General features: G+C 43.4%; 1 protein-coding gene across 2 annotated transcripts in view; it reads right to left on the bottom strand.

Moving 5' to 3' along the window:
- The window catches only part of LOC125020673 (polypeptide N-acetylgalactosaminyltransferase 10-like), a 66902-nt gene that overhangs the window by 24988 nt on the left and 23775 nt on the right, over positions 1-18139 (bottom strand). The gene's annotated exons all lie outside the window — the stretch shown is intronic.

Below are 18139 nucleotides of genomic sequence, written 5' to 3'. Positions count from 1 at the left end.
GCAGCACTTGTAGTATGTGAAACAATGTTATCAGACCAACAAATTGGAGCATGTGGCCTTCAATGTAAACAACAGTTTGAATAAAAAGTAATTAAAAGAGAGAACCAAAGTGGTGGGGAACGACTGCTTGTGGGGAACACGTTTAGGGTTTGCGTCATATGACAATCGTCCACTTGCTTTGCCTCAAATCAAGGTTAATTCAACTTGCTAGCTACAACTGGACACACACACACACACCAGGACACACACCTGTCACTGAAGGTTTTTCCGCCTTTAGTAAAACTCACATTTAATCAAGGTCCCTTGGTGTCTTGTCGCCACATTGCTGGATGTCACTTCCTGTTTGGACACCCCTTATTAAATTGCCAGAAATTCACTGCTTCCCCAGTTGTTTGAATGCAGGATGAAAATCTTTGTCTCAGGTGTCAAAGTAGAACACTTTATACACCATCTGTCCTCACTGACAAACTGACTGGAATGGAATCAGACTATTTGATAAACATTTGAACCCTTGGTAACCAAGTCTCATAAAGCTTTAGACATGTATTTGACACTACTTTTTTGAAATAACTTATTGACTAACGGTTGAGGGTAACAGGCAGTTACATTTACCCATTCGTTCGCACAAGTACACACACCTTCACCAGTATCGGTGTCCTCTGGTTCATGGACAACCCCGCTTTACCCAGTGAGCCATAGCCACCCCTAATTTATTTGAAAGCTGCACAAGCTGTTGTAGACACATACGCTAATATTAGTCTTGTAAATATATGCATGTACATAAAAAATGGATCAGGCCTTTTATAAATGCATTATACTTTCAGTAATGTCTGAGGTGAACTTCTTGCATGATAAGCGCGTGCATGTTTACACCAGCAACATCCTCCCTCATGATTCTTTTAAATTATTTTTTTTTTTTTAAATCACTTAGCGTGGAGAGATGCAATGAATCCAACGTGGCACACTGAGCTATTTCCAGTGTGGTGGATTAATACCCAGACCCTCTGGCAAACCAACAGAGAAGCGGAGCTCCGTGTTTATTCAATCAAATATTCCAGTGTCCTCGTAAACTCTATCTCACTCTGTCAGTTTTCTTCCTGCGTAAATTTCTGCTGCTATCATTAAATAAATGCTTTCAAAGGGAGTGGCTGAGCATAATGTAGGTCAGTGTTTGCTGCATTGTTAAGGATGCAGAGCAGGGGGGGGTTGGCGTGACAAACAAATCTTGGACTAAGCGCACAGTGGTTGAAGTAGGGGCATTTTAGGCTTCTCTTCTCTCTTCTGACATTGACATCAATTGTGTTGTAAGATTACAAAATGAGAAAGTACACTTTTAAGGAAATGGAAATAATCGACTCGCAAAGACAAATCCACTGAAAACCTCTTACATATTAGCCTGCATTAGCCGCTATCTTCAGGACGGAAATATCTGGATGGAGATGATGCGTCTGTGCACCAGGACACCAGCTTGTCAGCAAACTCAAGCTAATATACACTTGGATCTCTGAGAGAATAACATCTGCTGAGAACAATTCATTTACTTCGGATGCACTCACATTTTCAGATGCCACAACTGCAAGTTATCACAAGGGAGCTTCAGCCTCACTTCATACAAGAAATGCCAAACATATTGTCCTTCAAGACCTTAGGAAGTCATCTGCAGCATTTCTGCTGATATTGGTGTGAAAAAGCATTGTCGCCAACATCAAAAAAGAAGAGATACTGTGTATTACCTTGGGGATTTAAGAAGAATAGCTGCCCAAGATCAAAATCAGTTAAGATTCGTTAAGAAAGAACCTGGGACACACTCATTGATATATGGTATTTTCTCAATGGGCCAAAGGCGGTTATACACATGACTTCACATCAATTCTTTTTTCCAACTCTGACAGTGGTTGGAACCCTCTCAGGTGGGGATGAAACTGACATCGTGGTGCTCCAGCAAATAACATCAACCTTAACAATAACAAAACCAAAGAATTCATTGTGGACTTCAGGAAGTGCAGGGCCGACCTCCCACCTTTCCTCCTCAATGGAGAGTGCTGTGCAGGTTGACAGCTTTAAGTTCCTGGAAACGAATCTCTCCCGATCAGCCAACACCGCCGCCGCTGCGACAAAGCCACAGCAGCTCCTGCACTTCCTGTGAGTACTAAAGGAAAAACATTTTTTTTTGAGCTTCTGGCGGCCGTCTACCTTTCTGCTATAGAGAGGATATCAACAATACTGCCTCAAAGGGTGGTACGCAGGGTTCTCAGCAGCTGATCGGAAAAACTCTAAAATGAATCGTGAACACACTACAGAGGACCATCGGCTGCCCTCTAACCTCCGTCCACGACACTGCAGACGCCCGTTGCCTCTCAAGGGCAGCAAACATTGTGAAGGACTCTTCTCGCCCTGCTTGCTCAGCCTCCTCTTCTCTGGGAAATGTTACAGGTCCATAAAAACTCCAGCACCAGACTGATGAACAGCTTTTTCCTCAAAGCCCTTTTTTCTCCCACAACGATAAAATGCAACTGAATATTTTACGTTCGTTTGCAATATATTTTATATTTATTATGCTTTTACTCTGCCTGTGAATGAGATTGTGAGTGCAGCAGTACAGTACTTTGTTTTTAAATTTATGTTTGTATTTCATGCTTCTTAAAAGCACCGCGGTAATGAGTGATCTTGCAATTGCGTTGTATCGTGCATAGGATGACTATAAAGGCGTTTCCTAATTTTCCAAGTGCCAACAGACTTGAAAAAGATACCGTAATAAAAAAGAAAAACGCTTTCTCCGAGGATGATTGAAGAGAGAGGCAAAGTGAAAGAAAATTAATCATACAGAACGATTATCTGCTACAGAACCTGAGGAGAGAGAAAATATAAGATTGCCTGTGTTTAGCCAGGTTAAGCTTCGGGCCCTGATAGCCTGAAGCTATACCTGGGGCAGGGAGTTGGATTTTGTTCTCCACCTAAAAAAGAAGTTGCTATTGAGATTTTCTCACGTCAGCTAAACTTGAAGTATTTCACTACCTACATGCAATGTCAGAGGTTAGACCTGTACCCAGAAATCCAAAAGTTACTACCCCGAAATTCTTGGAAATCTCTTTATCTCCAACTGCAGCTTTAAGTCCTACAGTTGTTTGCAATGTCTGTGTTTATTTGTTTTTTTGCACACGTGTGTTGAATTTTGCACTTGCGTTTCATTTCCCAATTAGTGCCCTTTTGATGAAAACAGATTTTAAATACGAGTGGATGAGTTCTCCAAACTTCAGAATAGAAGGGGTTAATTACAGCATGTCCCTGTTTTGTGTTGATTTTGTAAATATAAACCTTATAAACCTTAAAATGTGCTATAAAATATGTACCACATTATTAGGATTTCATTATGGGGCCTGTTTTAACTGTTGCAGAGAAAACAAATACAAGAGCAGGCAATTAGATGGTCCTACAACCAATAAAAAACAATCCAGACCAACTCCAATGAGCCATACACATCCTAATGTTGTGTTGCCCTGACTCTTCTGTCCATCACTGCATAAAATCCTGCCAAATTTACCTGGCCTGGCTCCCATGCTAATGATATATAGCATTTTTTTTTATTTTGCAAAAATCAAATCACTCTGATGTAAATGCTTATCCAAACATTATTTCAGAGTTAAGCAAAGTTTAAGCCTCTGGAACTGGAAACTACGCACATAACTGCTGCCTGTGCTCATCAGTCTGTAAAAACGCCACCCTGGCGCTAGTCATCGGCGTGTCCTTTTTGCCAGTTTGGTTAATTTCTGCTTCCTGTTTCGCTTTCAACAACGGAGACTGAAACTTTCGCCGAAGTTCATTCTACAAATGTTTGCATCTCCGAACCTCCTCTGTTAACCTTTCTGCGATGTGTTCCATCCGAAACAATCAATTAGAAAATTGCGGAGATGGAGAAGCAGCCGGAAATACTAAAGCGGAAACACGTTACCAAATGGAGAAAGCATAGTAAGAAATCACAATAGAAACATTCACGTGAACTTCCTGATGCTCCAGATAAAAAAGAAACTGTTGAGAGGACGGATTCCACCCTAAAAAAGAAAGCCGTCGTCAGCGCGGACAAACCCAGATGACTTCTGGTGTGGCTTTTTCTAACTCAAAGAAAAGAATGGGCTGAATACGTTACATGTTTTCTCACTGCCAGATGTGGGAGACAAAAGTTCCAAATAAAGAAAATGTGTTGCTTACTTGACTTGTTTTGGGGATAAATGAAGCTCAAGTCATTTTATAGGTCATAACTTAATGCAGAGGCCTCACTGCAATAAAAACAACACCGTCGCCGCATCCGCCATTTAATTTGTCCTCAAACAATTATACGTGACTCATCAGGTCCCCTCATCGTCAGAGGGACGTTTGCATCGATCAGCTCCCACTGAAGGCTCAACGTCTCTAAATGGCAATACTCAATTAGCCGCTTTTGTCCTCTGCCGTCTGTCTCCCTCTCAACCTCCCTCTTCACATCGCTCTCTCCTGTGCCTGTGCTCGTCTCTCTGTCACACTTCACTGAGCGCCATTACCTCATTATCTCCCTACACCCTCAGTCATACACAATCAGGAACACACACACACACACACACACACACTGACTTGAATGAATAAACATGCAGAACTTTGTTCGTACTTTCTGCATTGCTGCCTCTCTCTCTCTCTCTATGTCGCTCTGTCTTCATATTTTCCTCCATCGCCGCCTGTCTCACAAATCATCTCCTATCTGCTAATCACCGCTGCTTCCTCTCTCCACCATTCCATCATGCAGATGGTGAGGCTGCTGCCGTAGATAAGACCATTCAAAAGTAACTCTGAGCTGCTGACAGCCGCTTTCTCAGGCAACAACTAAATCATTAATAAAACTGGCCCAAAATGTAGCCTTTCTGTGCAGTCACTACTCTGTATACATATATTTATTTCTGCTCGGGCTACGTGCCCATGCCCCAGTTTTTGCCTGCTTGCAGGTGTAGCCAAAATATAGTGATATCGTCGGGTCAGTAGGCCACAAACACTTCGCTCCACAGTAACAGCTCTTGCAGCTAGTGGTGAGATTCCTATGAAAGAGACTGTGAACAAGCACAACACTCTGGCTGTTCATGTGCCACCAGGTCAAAAATGGGTTCTAATCGTTTTTGTCTTAAACAATATTTGATGGAAAAGCCTCCATGGATATTCATGATCTCCAGGTCATCAATCAGTCAATCACTCTGTTTCCATGCCTTCACAATCTACAAAAACTCAACTGTCTAGTCCTACGACCAATCAGAACCACTGTCTTGTAAAATAAATCAGCTCCACAGAGCTTACAGAGGTTACTACATGCTGTCCATCTTCTGTCTGCAACTGCATAAGTCCAACCAAATGATTTGACACTGACACTGCAGATTTTTGCTGGAGTATAATCAGTTCCAACTGATGCTGTACAGAGGATGAACCTTTTTGGCCAAGAGTTACCCAAGTTATTTCTAGGTGGGTCCATCTTGGTAGGTGGATTTATTCTAGTTAGAGACATTGGCTTCTATTTGTTGGTCTGATGTTCAATGAAGACCCAAGATGGCGCTCCGGGGGGTCACCACAGTACTGTGCTCTCTGGTACTTTTTTACTTTTTAGTGTTGTTTTAGCGATGATCCAGTTTGTCCTGACCACATCCATCACGGTCTGGTTTGGATCTGCCACCAGACACCGACAGGGACAGACTGCAGAGAACAATCTGGTCTGCGGAGACGATAATTAGCACTGACCTTCCCTCCATCCAGGACCTGGATCAGTCCAGGGTCAGGAAGCGGGCTAGTAAAATTTCCATGGACCCCTCTCACCCTGGACACTATCTGTTCAGTCTCCTCCCCTCAGGTCGGCGTTACAGAGCCACAACCACCTGGCACAAAGACAGTTTCTTCCTCCGGGCTGTCGCTCGGACGAACTCTGAGCGGTCACAGAGTGTGTGACCATTCTCACAACAGCTCTCATTAATTCTATATACTTACTGTTGAAACTGCATTGTGTATATTTGCTTCTGCCCTTTATTTATTTCTTTTTTTAAGCTTTATTTTTCATGCTTGTTTAAGTGCTTTGACTCGATACTTTGCTCAGTGGTACAAGACAAATTCCTTGTACTGTATGTGCACACATACTCGGCCAATAAACTTGATTCTGAAATACACTGATAAAAACAGACAAAGACATGAAGGAAACCACTTCTAGACAAGAAAGAGTTCACCAAGGACACGTATTTTTAACCAAATGCACATGGTCGCAGCACAAGAAGCACATTTTGAAGCCTCTGAAATCCAAAAACAAAGATAAACAGATGCACTCAGATGAAGAATTGTCTGGGGAATGGTAGAAATCTGACAAGCACACCTCCGCACTCAGACTCCATTAGTGTCATTTTTTTTCTCTCTCACGCTGGGATCATAGTGTGATGAAAGACAACAAACAACAGCAAAACACTTTAAAAAGCTTGTCTTCGTAATGTGGTCATACCAGCAGAGAGATTTTCAGTCTAAATATTTCTTGGTTTTTCTTTGCTGTATCATCACGAGATTAAACATGAGCAAAAATGTGTGTAGTTTCATTCAGACTGTGTCCACTGAATACAATAAAAATACGCTGGTCAAAGAAACAACGCTTGATGGAAACATTTACTCACTACAGAAGGCTGAACTCAAAGACAATCAGAAAATAAAAGTGAAAAAATGATGCAGCAGGTTTGTAAAGTTTGTATCCTTCCTTCCTAATTATAAGACAAATGGTGTTCTGGGGTATCTCCTCCCAGATCTGGACCAGGACATCTCCTGGATAGTCTGAGGTGCAAACTGGTGGCTTTGGAAAATGTCCCAGCGGTGCTGTGTTGGATTTAGGTCAGGTGAGCATGGGGGCCAGTCAACAATATCAATGCCTTTAACCTCCAGAAACTGTACTCTCACCACATAAGGCTGGGCATTGTGATCCAACAGGAGGAATTTAGGACCCACTGCACCATGAGTCCAAGGAGTTCAATACAAAAGGCAGTCATGGTGCTGTTGTCTAGCCCGTACAGTTCTGTGTGTCCTTCCTCAGCGCATCATTGTCCCACCACCAAACCAGGCATACCGAACGAAGTCCTCCACGGACCCTTTCACATCATGTGCTCAGGGTGAACCTGCTCTCATCTGTGGAAAGCACAGGGCCCCTGCCCATTCTGGTGTTTTCTGCGGAATGCCAGTCTAGTGAGCCTGATACTCTGTGGACATCACTCCCACTAGAGGACGTCGGGCCCTCACGGAGCCTGTTTCTGACTGTTCTTTGCAGGATTCTGGCAGTGCTCATCTCTAGAGTAACTGCCTGTCTCCTGGAATGTCCTCCTCCAAGCTTTTGAGTGTGCTGGGAGACACAGCAAACCTCGCCAAAACGTGCCATCCTGGAGGAGTGGACTGTCTATGGAAACTGGTATTCCATGCTTCCAGTAGTGATACACTGACCCTGACCAAACACAAAATTGAAACCCCATTCCAGTTTGATGCCCCACTTGTGCACCTGCCGTTAACATCATTTACATTAAAGCAGCTGAAACGGATTAACAGCACCCTCTGCTACTCAACTGGCAGCGTTAGTATCCAAGAATGTCAACTAACTTGATGCTATGCTCTGATTTTTAAGTGATTTTAAGCAACGTGCAACGTAAATCTCTTCCGAAGGCCTCAGGTTAGAGTCTGTGCCATCACCTGCTGGGTGCTCTGCTGCGCGACTGGCACCTCCACCTCGACATATGAATGAAGACACATCAGAAGTCACCGTGCATGAGATCAGTGTACATGCTGCTCCTTTTTTTCTTTTTTTGGGAAATGAAGTATCGCGGCCGTTTGCTCAGCTGATCCCATCGGGGAGCAGAAAGTGAGCAAGAAATGGGACGATCAATCTGCTGATGGCAGACTTCCATCACAGAGTAGCTGATAGTGCAGTGTGCCAGTGCGGTCCCACTGAATAAATACAGGCTTTGTTTTTGGCTGTGATTACAGGACACAAGTCCTTTTTTTTTTTCATTCCGAATGAAAAATCAATGTTATTGACAAATGCAACAAAAGTATTTACGGAGCTGAACAAAATGACAGGGCAAGCAGCGCTGGTTCCAGGCTGTGCAGTGGACAAACATAAACAACCCAAACACAATCCGCCATCGTCAAGGAATTAGAATTGGACGCTTGGCACAGTTAATGGTTTTCTGCTGCATTTTTTATTGAAGCCGCTCTCATCAGAGTTTATCACTTCTGCAGTAATAAAACACACGCTAGTGCTTCCTTCAGTGGGAGGCTGTGAGCTTGCGGCTACAACACGGGGAGACAGATACACCAAATGCTAAAAGTGAAAAGTTTAACTCTTAACTTGTGAGTCAGAATAGTGTTTTGCTGCAGTTAAACCTAGATCGCTTGGTTGCACGGACATTTATAGCCCTGTTGTCGTCGCAGGGTTTTCAACACAATTTGCGGGTACATTGCTGCTACGCAACTGTTTGTATCCAAGAGCCAACTTAGGATTATATAATTATGAACTAGATCGACTAAGCCGCAATATATTAACTTGCCATCCACTTCCAACACTTCTGTAAAATCCGTCTGCAAATACACCGATCAGCCACAACATTATGACCACTGACAGGAGATGTGTGTAGTGACAATTCAGTGTTCTGCTGGGAAATCTTTTGATCTAGCATTTGTGTGGATGTTACTAAGGTAGCAAAAGCAATGACACTCCTTGGTGGTAGCAGCCATCCCCTGCAGGATTGAATAGACGGGCCCCATCCTGTTCCAAGACACCACAGGACACCCTCAGAAGGCCCGTGTCCAGTCTCTGATGACTTATTTTGAAGGTGCAAGGCAGAACTACACAATATCAGGAAGGCGGTCATGATGTTATTTTGACAGAAAGTTTCCAGCTTACCAGAAGGTGTTTACTTGAAAGATTATTATTCTGACCAGTCGGCTCTCTGTGATCAATACTGTGTGTTATTCTGTGAGAGACTCAACACAGAGATTCTTGCGCTGAATATTCCACACTGCATCTCCATAGGTCTTAAAGAAACTACTCCGCAACTCAGCTCGGCCCCTTTCAACCCTTACAGCGACACGGCCAAGGGAGATGAATGAATAATACCTTTTCCCTGCATCATTAAATTTTGTCAGAGTCTGAACAAAGTTTCCAGCCTCGCCTTGCTCTTTATGTGCCGTTGGACTCCCTGGCCCGCTGCCAGGTGTGAATTCGCGAATATGTTCTCTCCTGCAGCTGCGGCTCTGAGTTATGTTTTCAGTCAGCTCGTTTTTATTAATGAGCTTAAAAATCACCAAGAGCACTTCTAATGCATAACAAAGCTTACTGAACTGCCAACAAAACACGCCACTTAGCCATAACATTACAACAATTACATTACAACTACAGCTGAAGTGGATAACACAGATTTTCTGGTTATCAAGGCGCCTGTCAGCTGTTGGAATCTATTCGGCAGAAGGTGAACGTTTTGTCTTCAACATTGATCTTAACTTGAACGAATGAGTCTCCAAAATTGCAGCTCTTCTTTAAAGACGGTGCTCCAGATCTACAGTGGTCTAGCTGAGGCTCCTTCACGCAAATAGAGGAGCGAAGTCTGGCCCATGTGGTCTGATCCCACAAACGAGCTACTAGCTGCTGATAAAGTTAATGCTGGTTCTGGCTGAAAGGTGTCAGAACATGCAGTGCATCAACATGTGCTGCATAGCTCCAAACAGGTCAGGGTGTCCATGCTGACCCCACGTTGTCCACTGCAATGGGCACGTGGGCAGCAGATTTGGCCCATTTGACACAATGGAAAAATGTAGCCTGCCTGGTCAGCACAGCTTTAGAGGTCTGGTGGGGACACCTGCACAATAGTAGCCTATGGTCATAATGTTGTGGCAGCTCTGTGTATCTACCAAACTGTATATGCAGCAGATAAGTGATGCAGGCGTGGCGGAAACAACATTTCTCAGGTCTTCGGCTAAAAACATTAATCCTCCCCCGGCTGACTAGAAAAGGCCACCTCCAGTATCGTTGAACTGAACTGCACTATCACCGGCTGCACTCCATTAAGACTAATTGGTCAGTTCAGCTGAGGGTAAACCAGTGCTCCTGCCCTTTCTTGTTTTCTCTTTAGCGCTCAAGGAATCGATGCGTGAAATTAAATACATTGTCTTCTGTAATTACTAGGTTAGTTAATTAAGTTCAAATGTGCCTAATTATCTTTGTATGTCAGCTCCACGGGTCAGCGAGCTTTGAATCTACACTGCATCCTCTCGGTTTTGCATCTGTGCGTTTTCATTTTGTTGTCCCTTAAGATGCTGCGTCAGGTCTGTGGCTTAGTCTGAGCTCATTCAAAAGCCTGTTGCAGGCAGATATTAGAAATCAATTCTTATTTAATTAATCCTTTGAATAAAGGAAATTATGTGAGAGGATTCCTACTGTGTCCCTGTGCAACTGTATATCATTTTGAAATCAATATGCATCAGGATACAAGATATGTGGTAAATATGTAGATTATAATCCAAGATCAGGGAATATTGATGCAAACAAAACTGAGATTGGTCCAAATCTACTGATCCACACTCCAGTCCAGCAGGTGGCGGTCATGCACCTGCAAACTGGCTTGTAAATCAAACAAGAAGTAGAAGATGAACTTGTGTTAGTGTTAGCTTTGAAGTTTAGCAATAACCCCAGTAGTACTGTAACTAATATTTGCCTCAGGAGTTTTTTTGTCAATACCGTCAACTGTTCCGTGTCTTGAGATGTATTTCTCTCCATGGTTACTGTGAAATTATTGACATAATAATCTAGATTTTAAATCCTCTGGGGCCTTGATGAGTCTGCATCTGCAAAAGGTTTGGAAAGTGTAAGAATGGATCCGTAAACCCTCATGTCACCAGACAATGAGCTGAACTGGGCCTTGGTGTAAACTGAGAATGAATCAAACTGGAAGTCACGTAATCCTTAGAGTAGGTTCAAAGCTGCACCAAAGGTAGCTTCCTTAGCATTTAACTTTCTACATTTGAACTGTACTGCTTGCCCAGGAAAGCAGTTTTTGGACTTACTTAATTTAAACCTGCAGCCGAAACATGATTAAAATGTCCCCACAACAAAGCCACAATGGATGAGATACTTGAGACTAAGACATTGTTTTGAAAAGTCAGATTCCTTTACGCGTCATCCCAAGTGAGCGTCAGTGGGGATTAGAAGCAGAGGTGAGGTTTGACAATGCGAGCACTGGCGTCCGCTGGGAGTCAGATTTAGGAGCTTTGTCGATCTGATCCTGGTAAAGGCTGATATGGTGGAACGTGTGACCCTGCGACGTGCGCGCACCGCGTAACTTCCATACAGCTTGACATACATGCAGCATTCCCTCTCTTCACCTCCTGCAGATTTCTCCGTGTTCCCTTTCTGTGAATTTCTAACTCTGACTATGTGACGAGTAACAACAACTTTCTCTGCCCTGTCTGGCCATAAATCCGTGAAATGACTTGGGCTCTGCAGCAGCAGAATTCACTGCTCGTGCTCAGTCGAAGAAGCTGAGCTAAGAAACATGTTCGACCATTTGCTCAGTGTGACCATCTTGAGACAGCAGAAGGGAAACTGGGGAAATCACTTAATCAGTTTAATCAGTAAGTGGAGTCACAATCACTCCCTTTAAAGGTCTGGATATTGATGGGTTAGAGGTGGTCACTGCATGACCCTGAGACCCTGGGAACTAAATGTTTATGGAGAGGAAATTGGTCTGGGGTCACTCCATTGGGAACTGATTATGCTACAGCAAAGAGAGAGGCCAATCAAATCATTTGGGTGGGATTTATGTGGTGATGGACAGAAGAGTGAAGTTTAATCCAACCAATTAGAAACAGAAATGTCATGTTTTGTATCGGGTGAAACATGCTAATCGCATTCTGGGATATTTAACCCCTAAAAGAAGTAGTCTATCGTCAGTACATATACGAAATAAAGTTTAAAAGAGAAAGAGCCTTCTCTGAGGTCTGAGGCGGGCACTCAGCATTTAATTGCACGTTTAATGAGTCTTGCAAAACCATTCACATTGAGTGAGACATCTGCTATTTCTGATTTGGCAGCACAATGGAAATTTTGCAGCTTTTAGTGTATAACTTTTGTGAGGCTTAAATATGCGGTGGCAGAGATGGGGGAAAATGAGACGAGAGCAAGTGTCAAAACGAGGTGCCATAAAAGCGCCTGCGTCGGTTCTGATCGTGAAACATGCTCGCTGCCTGTAGCTCGGTGTCACAGTTGAGCTGCTGGCTGCAAAAGTGAGCTGACTGCCGGTCAGACGCAGCGTGAGAGTGGGAGAAACGCGAGGCGAGAGATGAACCGAGAGGCAGAGGCCGAGGGATCTCACCAAAATGCTGAGCTGGCCTCGACCTGGAGACTAAAAAAATGTTGACATGAAAGAAGAAAACATGAAGAAAACTGCAGGACTACTGTCAGAGCATAAAGAAGGAAGAGGGTGTATGCTAAAGGAAAAAAAAAAACATGAATATTAAAAGAATAGCCATGACAAGCTCTTAACGTTATCCGTGAGGTCTGACAGCGGGGGGGCTATTTCACAAAAAGCTTTTTCTTTTAGTGGAAGATGGTTAAGTTTTAGCATTTAGAAAAAGCTGAATGGTGCATTCGCCCATAATTCCTCCATGCTTCATTCATTTTCTGTAACCGCTTGTTCTCTGTGGTGGGGCGGGGGGGGGGGGGGGGGGGGGGGGGGGGGGGGGGTGGGGGGGGGGCTGGATCATATCCCAGCTCTCACTGGGTGACAGGCGGGGTATACCATGGACAGGTCTCCAGTCTTTCTCAGGGCTAACACAGAGAGAGACAGACAACCATTCACACTCACACCTACGGCCAAAGGGAAACAGGACAGGGACAAACAGTCAAGCAAGTTCCTGGTGGGTTTTACACACAGAGCTCCCTATATTTAAACTTCCCACCAGTCCCTTAGAACTGAAGAAGCGACTCGTGTGAGTGGCGATACGTCTTCTGAAAACAAAACCAGTCCAGTTGCTTTTTTAAAGGCTTTTTTTGCACATACCATGACCTGGATGACCGAGAACCACAGACGTCAAAACAAAACAGTGTCACAGGTGCAACAGGCAGATGAGAGGTTTGATGAATAAAAGAGCAAGCGGTTACGCCCAGAGCAACCTTCTCCCTGTACCTCTGGAGCTTCTGTTGCTATGCTACCTCTCTAACATCAGTGCCACCTGGCAATGAGTATTTGTCACGTGAGGGTTGCAGTGAAACAAATAGGAACTAAAGCTGGAGCTCTGACTTCACCCTCTATAAATCTGTTAACTGGAGGACTCTGACAGACTGTTGAGCGATTCTAACAGCAGATATTTTATTTACTCTATATTATCTATATTATTTATTTAATTCATTTCCAAAATGGCTGCAGACACTATAAGTCCTGCACGTTGCAAGGCGAGGCCTCTACGGAACGCACATGTTTTATCCAACCCGCGAATGCTCAGCGGGACTGAGATGTGGGGACTTGGGAGGCCAAGTGAACTAGTTGTTGTGTTTCTCAAACCACTTCTGAACGATTGCTACTTTGTGACAAGGCGCATTGTGAGGCTGAAAGAGGCTACAGCTGTCAGGGAATAGGGTTGCTCATGGTCCGCGGCAAAGCTCAGGCAGGAGGTGAGCAACACTGGCAGGACTCAACGCCTCCCGGCAGAACATTGTCCAAAGCAGCAAACTGCCTCCACCAGCTTGCATTTCTTCAAGGTGTTAATGAGGCAACCGAGACATGCACGTGACGTTAAAGAAAACATCAGACCGGGTCGTCTTCATCAGTTGCTCTGTGGTACTTCCACTTGCCCATTCATCCTGCCTCTAAGAAATATGCCCCACACTATGAGAAGAGCCATGATATGAAGACAGTAGCCAGCATTATTCACGTCACCTCTCTGTGGTCATAATGTTATGGCTCATCGGTGTATGTGATCTTTATGATGCATTCTCCTTGAGATTTAATTCATCTCCAGAGCCACTGTTACGAGCCCCTCGGAGTCGTCTAACTGCTGCAGACGACTGTGGACTCTGCAGCCGAAGTTAAGTGGAGACGTAACGACTCGGCATCAGCAGAACTGACTGGCAGGCTTCCTCACTGCGTGTGTGTGTGTGTTATGTGGGTGGGTGTGTGTAACGGCTTTTGTCATGGTGCGTTGGGCTGTTAATGACTCCTGCAGGTTGATTCTGCGTCGTGAATGAGAATTAGATCCCGGCTGCTCAAGTGAAATCTTTCATTTTTGCTCTCATCACACAATAAAAAGCGTCTTTCGGGGGTTGTACGTTTGTGTATGTATTCGTGGCTTATGTTACGTTTAACAAATTTCTTTTATTGTGCTGACTGGATGAGATGAAAATTGCTGCGACAATTTTATTTTTTTTTTTTTATGCATTTTCAGTTAGTTAGTTAGTTTATCACTGTTCCCATTCCTCTGAGTTGATGGCATTTGGCCACATGGGAACGAGCTCAGCATCCTTTGTTCCCACTCAATAAATCGCCAGAGCGTTAAGGCTCAGTTTGTAATTTTATTACAAAGTGCTGAACCCCTGACCCATTAATGCAAATACTGCAGAAAGAATTAGTGGCTGAACTAGCACCTTCTTCATGTGTTCATCCCCCTATTAATTATAACAACACCTCAAGTTCAAAAAACAGAGTAACACATCATGTAAAGGTGAAGATGAGTAAAACTATGTTGTTAACAGGTACCATGAGCTAACTGTAACTGTATATGCTGCTGCACAACTTGTTTCACGTCATATATGTTCACTTCTGACAGCTTTTTCACTTGTCTTGACTTAGTAGGCCGGTCAGGTGACTTGGCCGAGTTCGGGAAGCATTTTTTTCCCAACCTTTCCGGCGTCACTCTAACGCACAATAACTCACGCTACACTCTATCATCAATTCATTCGCCTCCTCTTTTCCATATTATTCCAGAAAATTACTTTCTCAGCTTGGTAAATGAATGTGCGAACCAGAAATTAAGCACTACCCCGTAGGTCTGAACCACACTTCACACTAAATCACTTTTTCTCTCCGCCTCCATAATTCACCCACTCCCTGATTTATTATGCAGGGTTTCAAAGCTGAGCATCGATTTGCGGTATTCTGCACAGAGATTACTCTCTTCAACGTCGTAAGAGGAGGTTCTGAATCAGGGACCAGAAGTGACTGAAGTTCACTTTGTCCAAGTGTCTCTTAGGCCTTATTTACAACCAAACTCGTTTCTTATCGAATGGCGCGGTGGTGCTGGTGCTGGTGAGAGGGGGCGTTAGAGCAGACGGTCTGCAGCGGTTAAATCCCTTCCCTCGGGGATGTGTGAGGTAAACAATTGGACGAGATAAGAAACACACTGTCCTGTTTTTTGTTTTGTTTTTTATTCGTCTGAATCCATAAAAAAAGTTCTCTTTTCTCCACAGTGTTAATTTGAAGTGCCGACCAGGAGCTTACGAGAGGAAACCACCTGCTGTGAGGGAGATAATGGTTAAAGCAGGAGGTTTTAATCCACTTATACAGGGGTTCTCACTTCATTTGATTAGACTCTGTGTAAGAAGCATACAGATTTGCACAGCCCTAACATAAAAGTTATGAGACATTACGCCTCACTGGCTTCAGGACTTTAATTTCAGTTTATAGGTCCGTCCCACGTAAACCTTGACGGGTGCTAAATTAACTGAACTCTGACTGTGAGTTTTTTTTATGTTAAAAAGCCCATTTATGATACTGCACATTTTAGGCTACATGTGTAGATTGTGGCATTTAGTCTCGCAGTACCTTAAATTAGGTGCAAAGCCATTTATACTTGTGCACTTGTCAGTCTAGCTCGCTCTGTAACAACGTTAGTCGGATTAATCAACTCAAAATTCAAATTTCAAAGTTCAGTTCGCATTGATTTATTTGTCCCCATGGGCCAATTGAAAAGGGCATGACAGCAGCTTAAAGGACACACAAAACAGACCAAGCAGATCCAGAGACTGCAGATTCAGACCCTGTTCACGCGACCTCAGACACCTTCCTGTTGAGTGCAAAGCAGGGAATCCTGACCTCCGCTATCTCAGTGAGTTGTGTTTTCAAATTGGAAATGGAATTTACACAGTCCCTCCTCCAGCTACCTAACTTCCGTTTGGGAATCGTGCACGGGCTGGCATAAAAACTGTTCGCCACTCGAGCCTCCTAACGTGACGAGGGTTACGAGTTTTTTATAGCACATTACCTGTTTGATTATGAAGCTCTCGTGTTAGCGGAGATGCTAGGACAACGATAACAACATGAAGGTGTTTTGATCATTTGGCTTTTTCCACTTCTAGTGCAAAGAAGAACAAGCAAATTAGGAAAAATCTGTTTAAAAAAAAAGAAATTTCTTTGGGCACATTTCTATCTGCTGTTTAGTCCTAGTCCACTTCTCTTATTAAAACAGTTTACAAATTAGGAATAGCAGTTATTTTCATTGAAAAACTGCATTCTTCTAATTCTCATTTTCGTACTTTGCAAATTCATGCTGTGGGCCAGATGAGACCCTCTGATGGGCCGCTTTTGGCCCACGGGCTGTATATTTGACACCTGTGCAGCGCAGGTTATTGCACTTTTATCCAGTCTGCTAATGAAAAAAAAAACTTTATTCATGCTGATTAAAATTAAGCATAATAGTGATTTCAAATTCTAATGATTCTGTTTCATCTCATGTTCCCTCAAACACTTTACAAACTACTCAACACGTATATTACCCAAATATATATTTTAAACAAACACAACTTTTAATTAAGCGTAAATTAGCTTTAGAATTTAGTCGACTATGGCACTAATTCTGCCCGTTTCCACTCCCCGGAGCCCCAATGGGTGGTAACCTCTAAAGGAGCCTGAGGCCGTCGAACATCCCATTACCGTGGAGACGGGAGGTAGAAACACATCCTTCGACGAGGGACCATGACAGACAGCGCTAATTAACAAGGAGTTAAACACTTTCTTAAGAGATTCTGACGAAAGGAGAGAAAATATCACCCGGACACTTGTGCGTACACACCAGCGCATGGAGCAAACACGTTTACTGCCGAGGAAGCAGATAAACCCAGATGGGCTGGACCAGAATAGTACACAGTTCAGTATCTTTATATCTGATTATTTTACAGTGATATTTAATTTATAGATATGGGTTTTTAATTTTGTAACTCTGATCAGTGGCGATTGTATGGTCAGTGCTTTGGGGGTTAGCTTACAGGCAGTATTAGTCTTACACCTTGGCTTTAACATCAACACATATTCCTACCAAGCTTAACAACAGCACAGCTCCGATCTAAACTGTGGACAGTGGCTGACTGACAATCTGAACTATTAATTTGCCAGAGTTAGTTAGCAAACTCCTACTCAACAACAGGAAAAGTTGGGGCTGTTGCTAATTGCAGTCAGCCACACTGTTACACTGTTTTGACCCTACAGTGTTGCCATACGTGACGTGAGTCTCGGGAGATTTGGGTAACGGGATTTTATACACAGTGCTTTTTAGTGACTGCTATCTAATGGTCCGGCTGTCGTCACAATCGAACGTGTTAATAAGCGATAAATTCAGCATTCATCAAGAATCAATGAATCAACGCTAATGACTGTAAAGTGTTGAGTGACTTACGGGAGACGGTCAGACAAACCTGACGAGTGAGCGCGTGCTTCGTGGGGGAGGGAGGGGTGAACGAGAGGGTGGATCATACCACTGCAATGCACAAAGGGGGAGAGGGATGCTCCATCCTCCTTAAAATATTATGTTTAAACCACATACTTTCTAATATTGTGCTGTTTTTTGTCATTTTATCATAGACATTGAAATAAACAACCGAAAGAAACAGTTTTTTCCAACTCTTACTTTTGGGGATGCTGGAACAATAAAAAAAAATGGACCTATGATTCTGACGCTTCGCTTTCAACAATGGCGACTGAAGCTTTTGCCGAATTCTTTCCTAAGACGAGTCATATATTTGATTGGAGGCACAAATATTTGTGTCTCTGAACCTGCTCAGTTGACTTTTCCTCTATGTGCTCCATCCTTATTGAACCAAAACAACCAAACTGAAACCTGAGGAGATGGAGAAGGAGCT

This window comes from Mugil cephalus, chromosome 15, assembly GCF_022458985.1.
Source record: "Mugil cephalus isolate CIBA_MC_2020 chromosome 15, CIBA_Mcephalus_1.1, whole genome shotgun sequence".
NCBI classification, from domain to species: domain Eukaryota; kingdom Metazoa; phylum Chordata; class Actinopteri; order Mugiliformes; family Mugilidae; genus Mugil; species Mugil cephalus.
The sequence above is the reverse complement of the archived record's forward strand: the minus strand, read 5'-3'. Positions and strand labels throughout refer to the sequence as shown.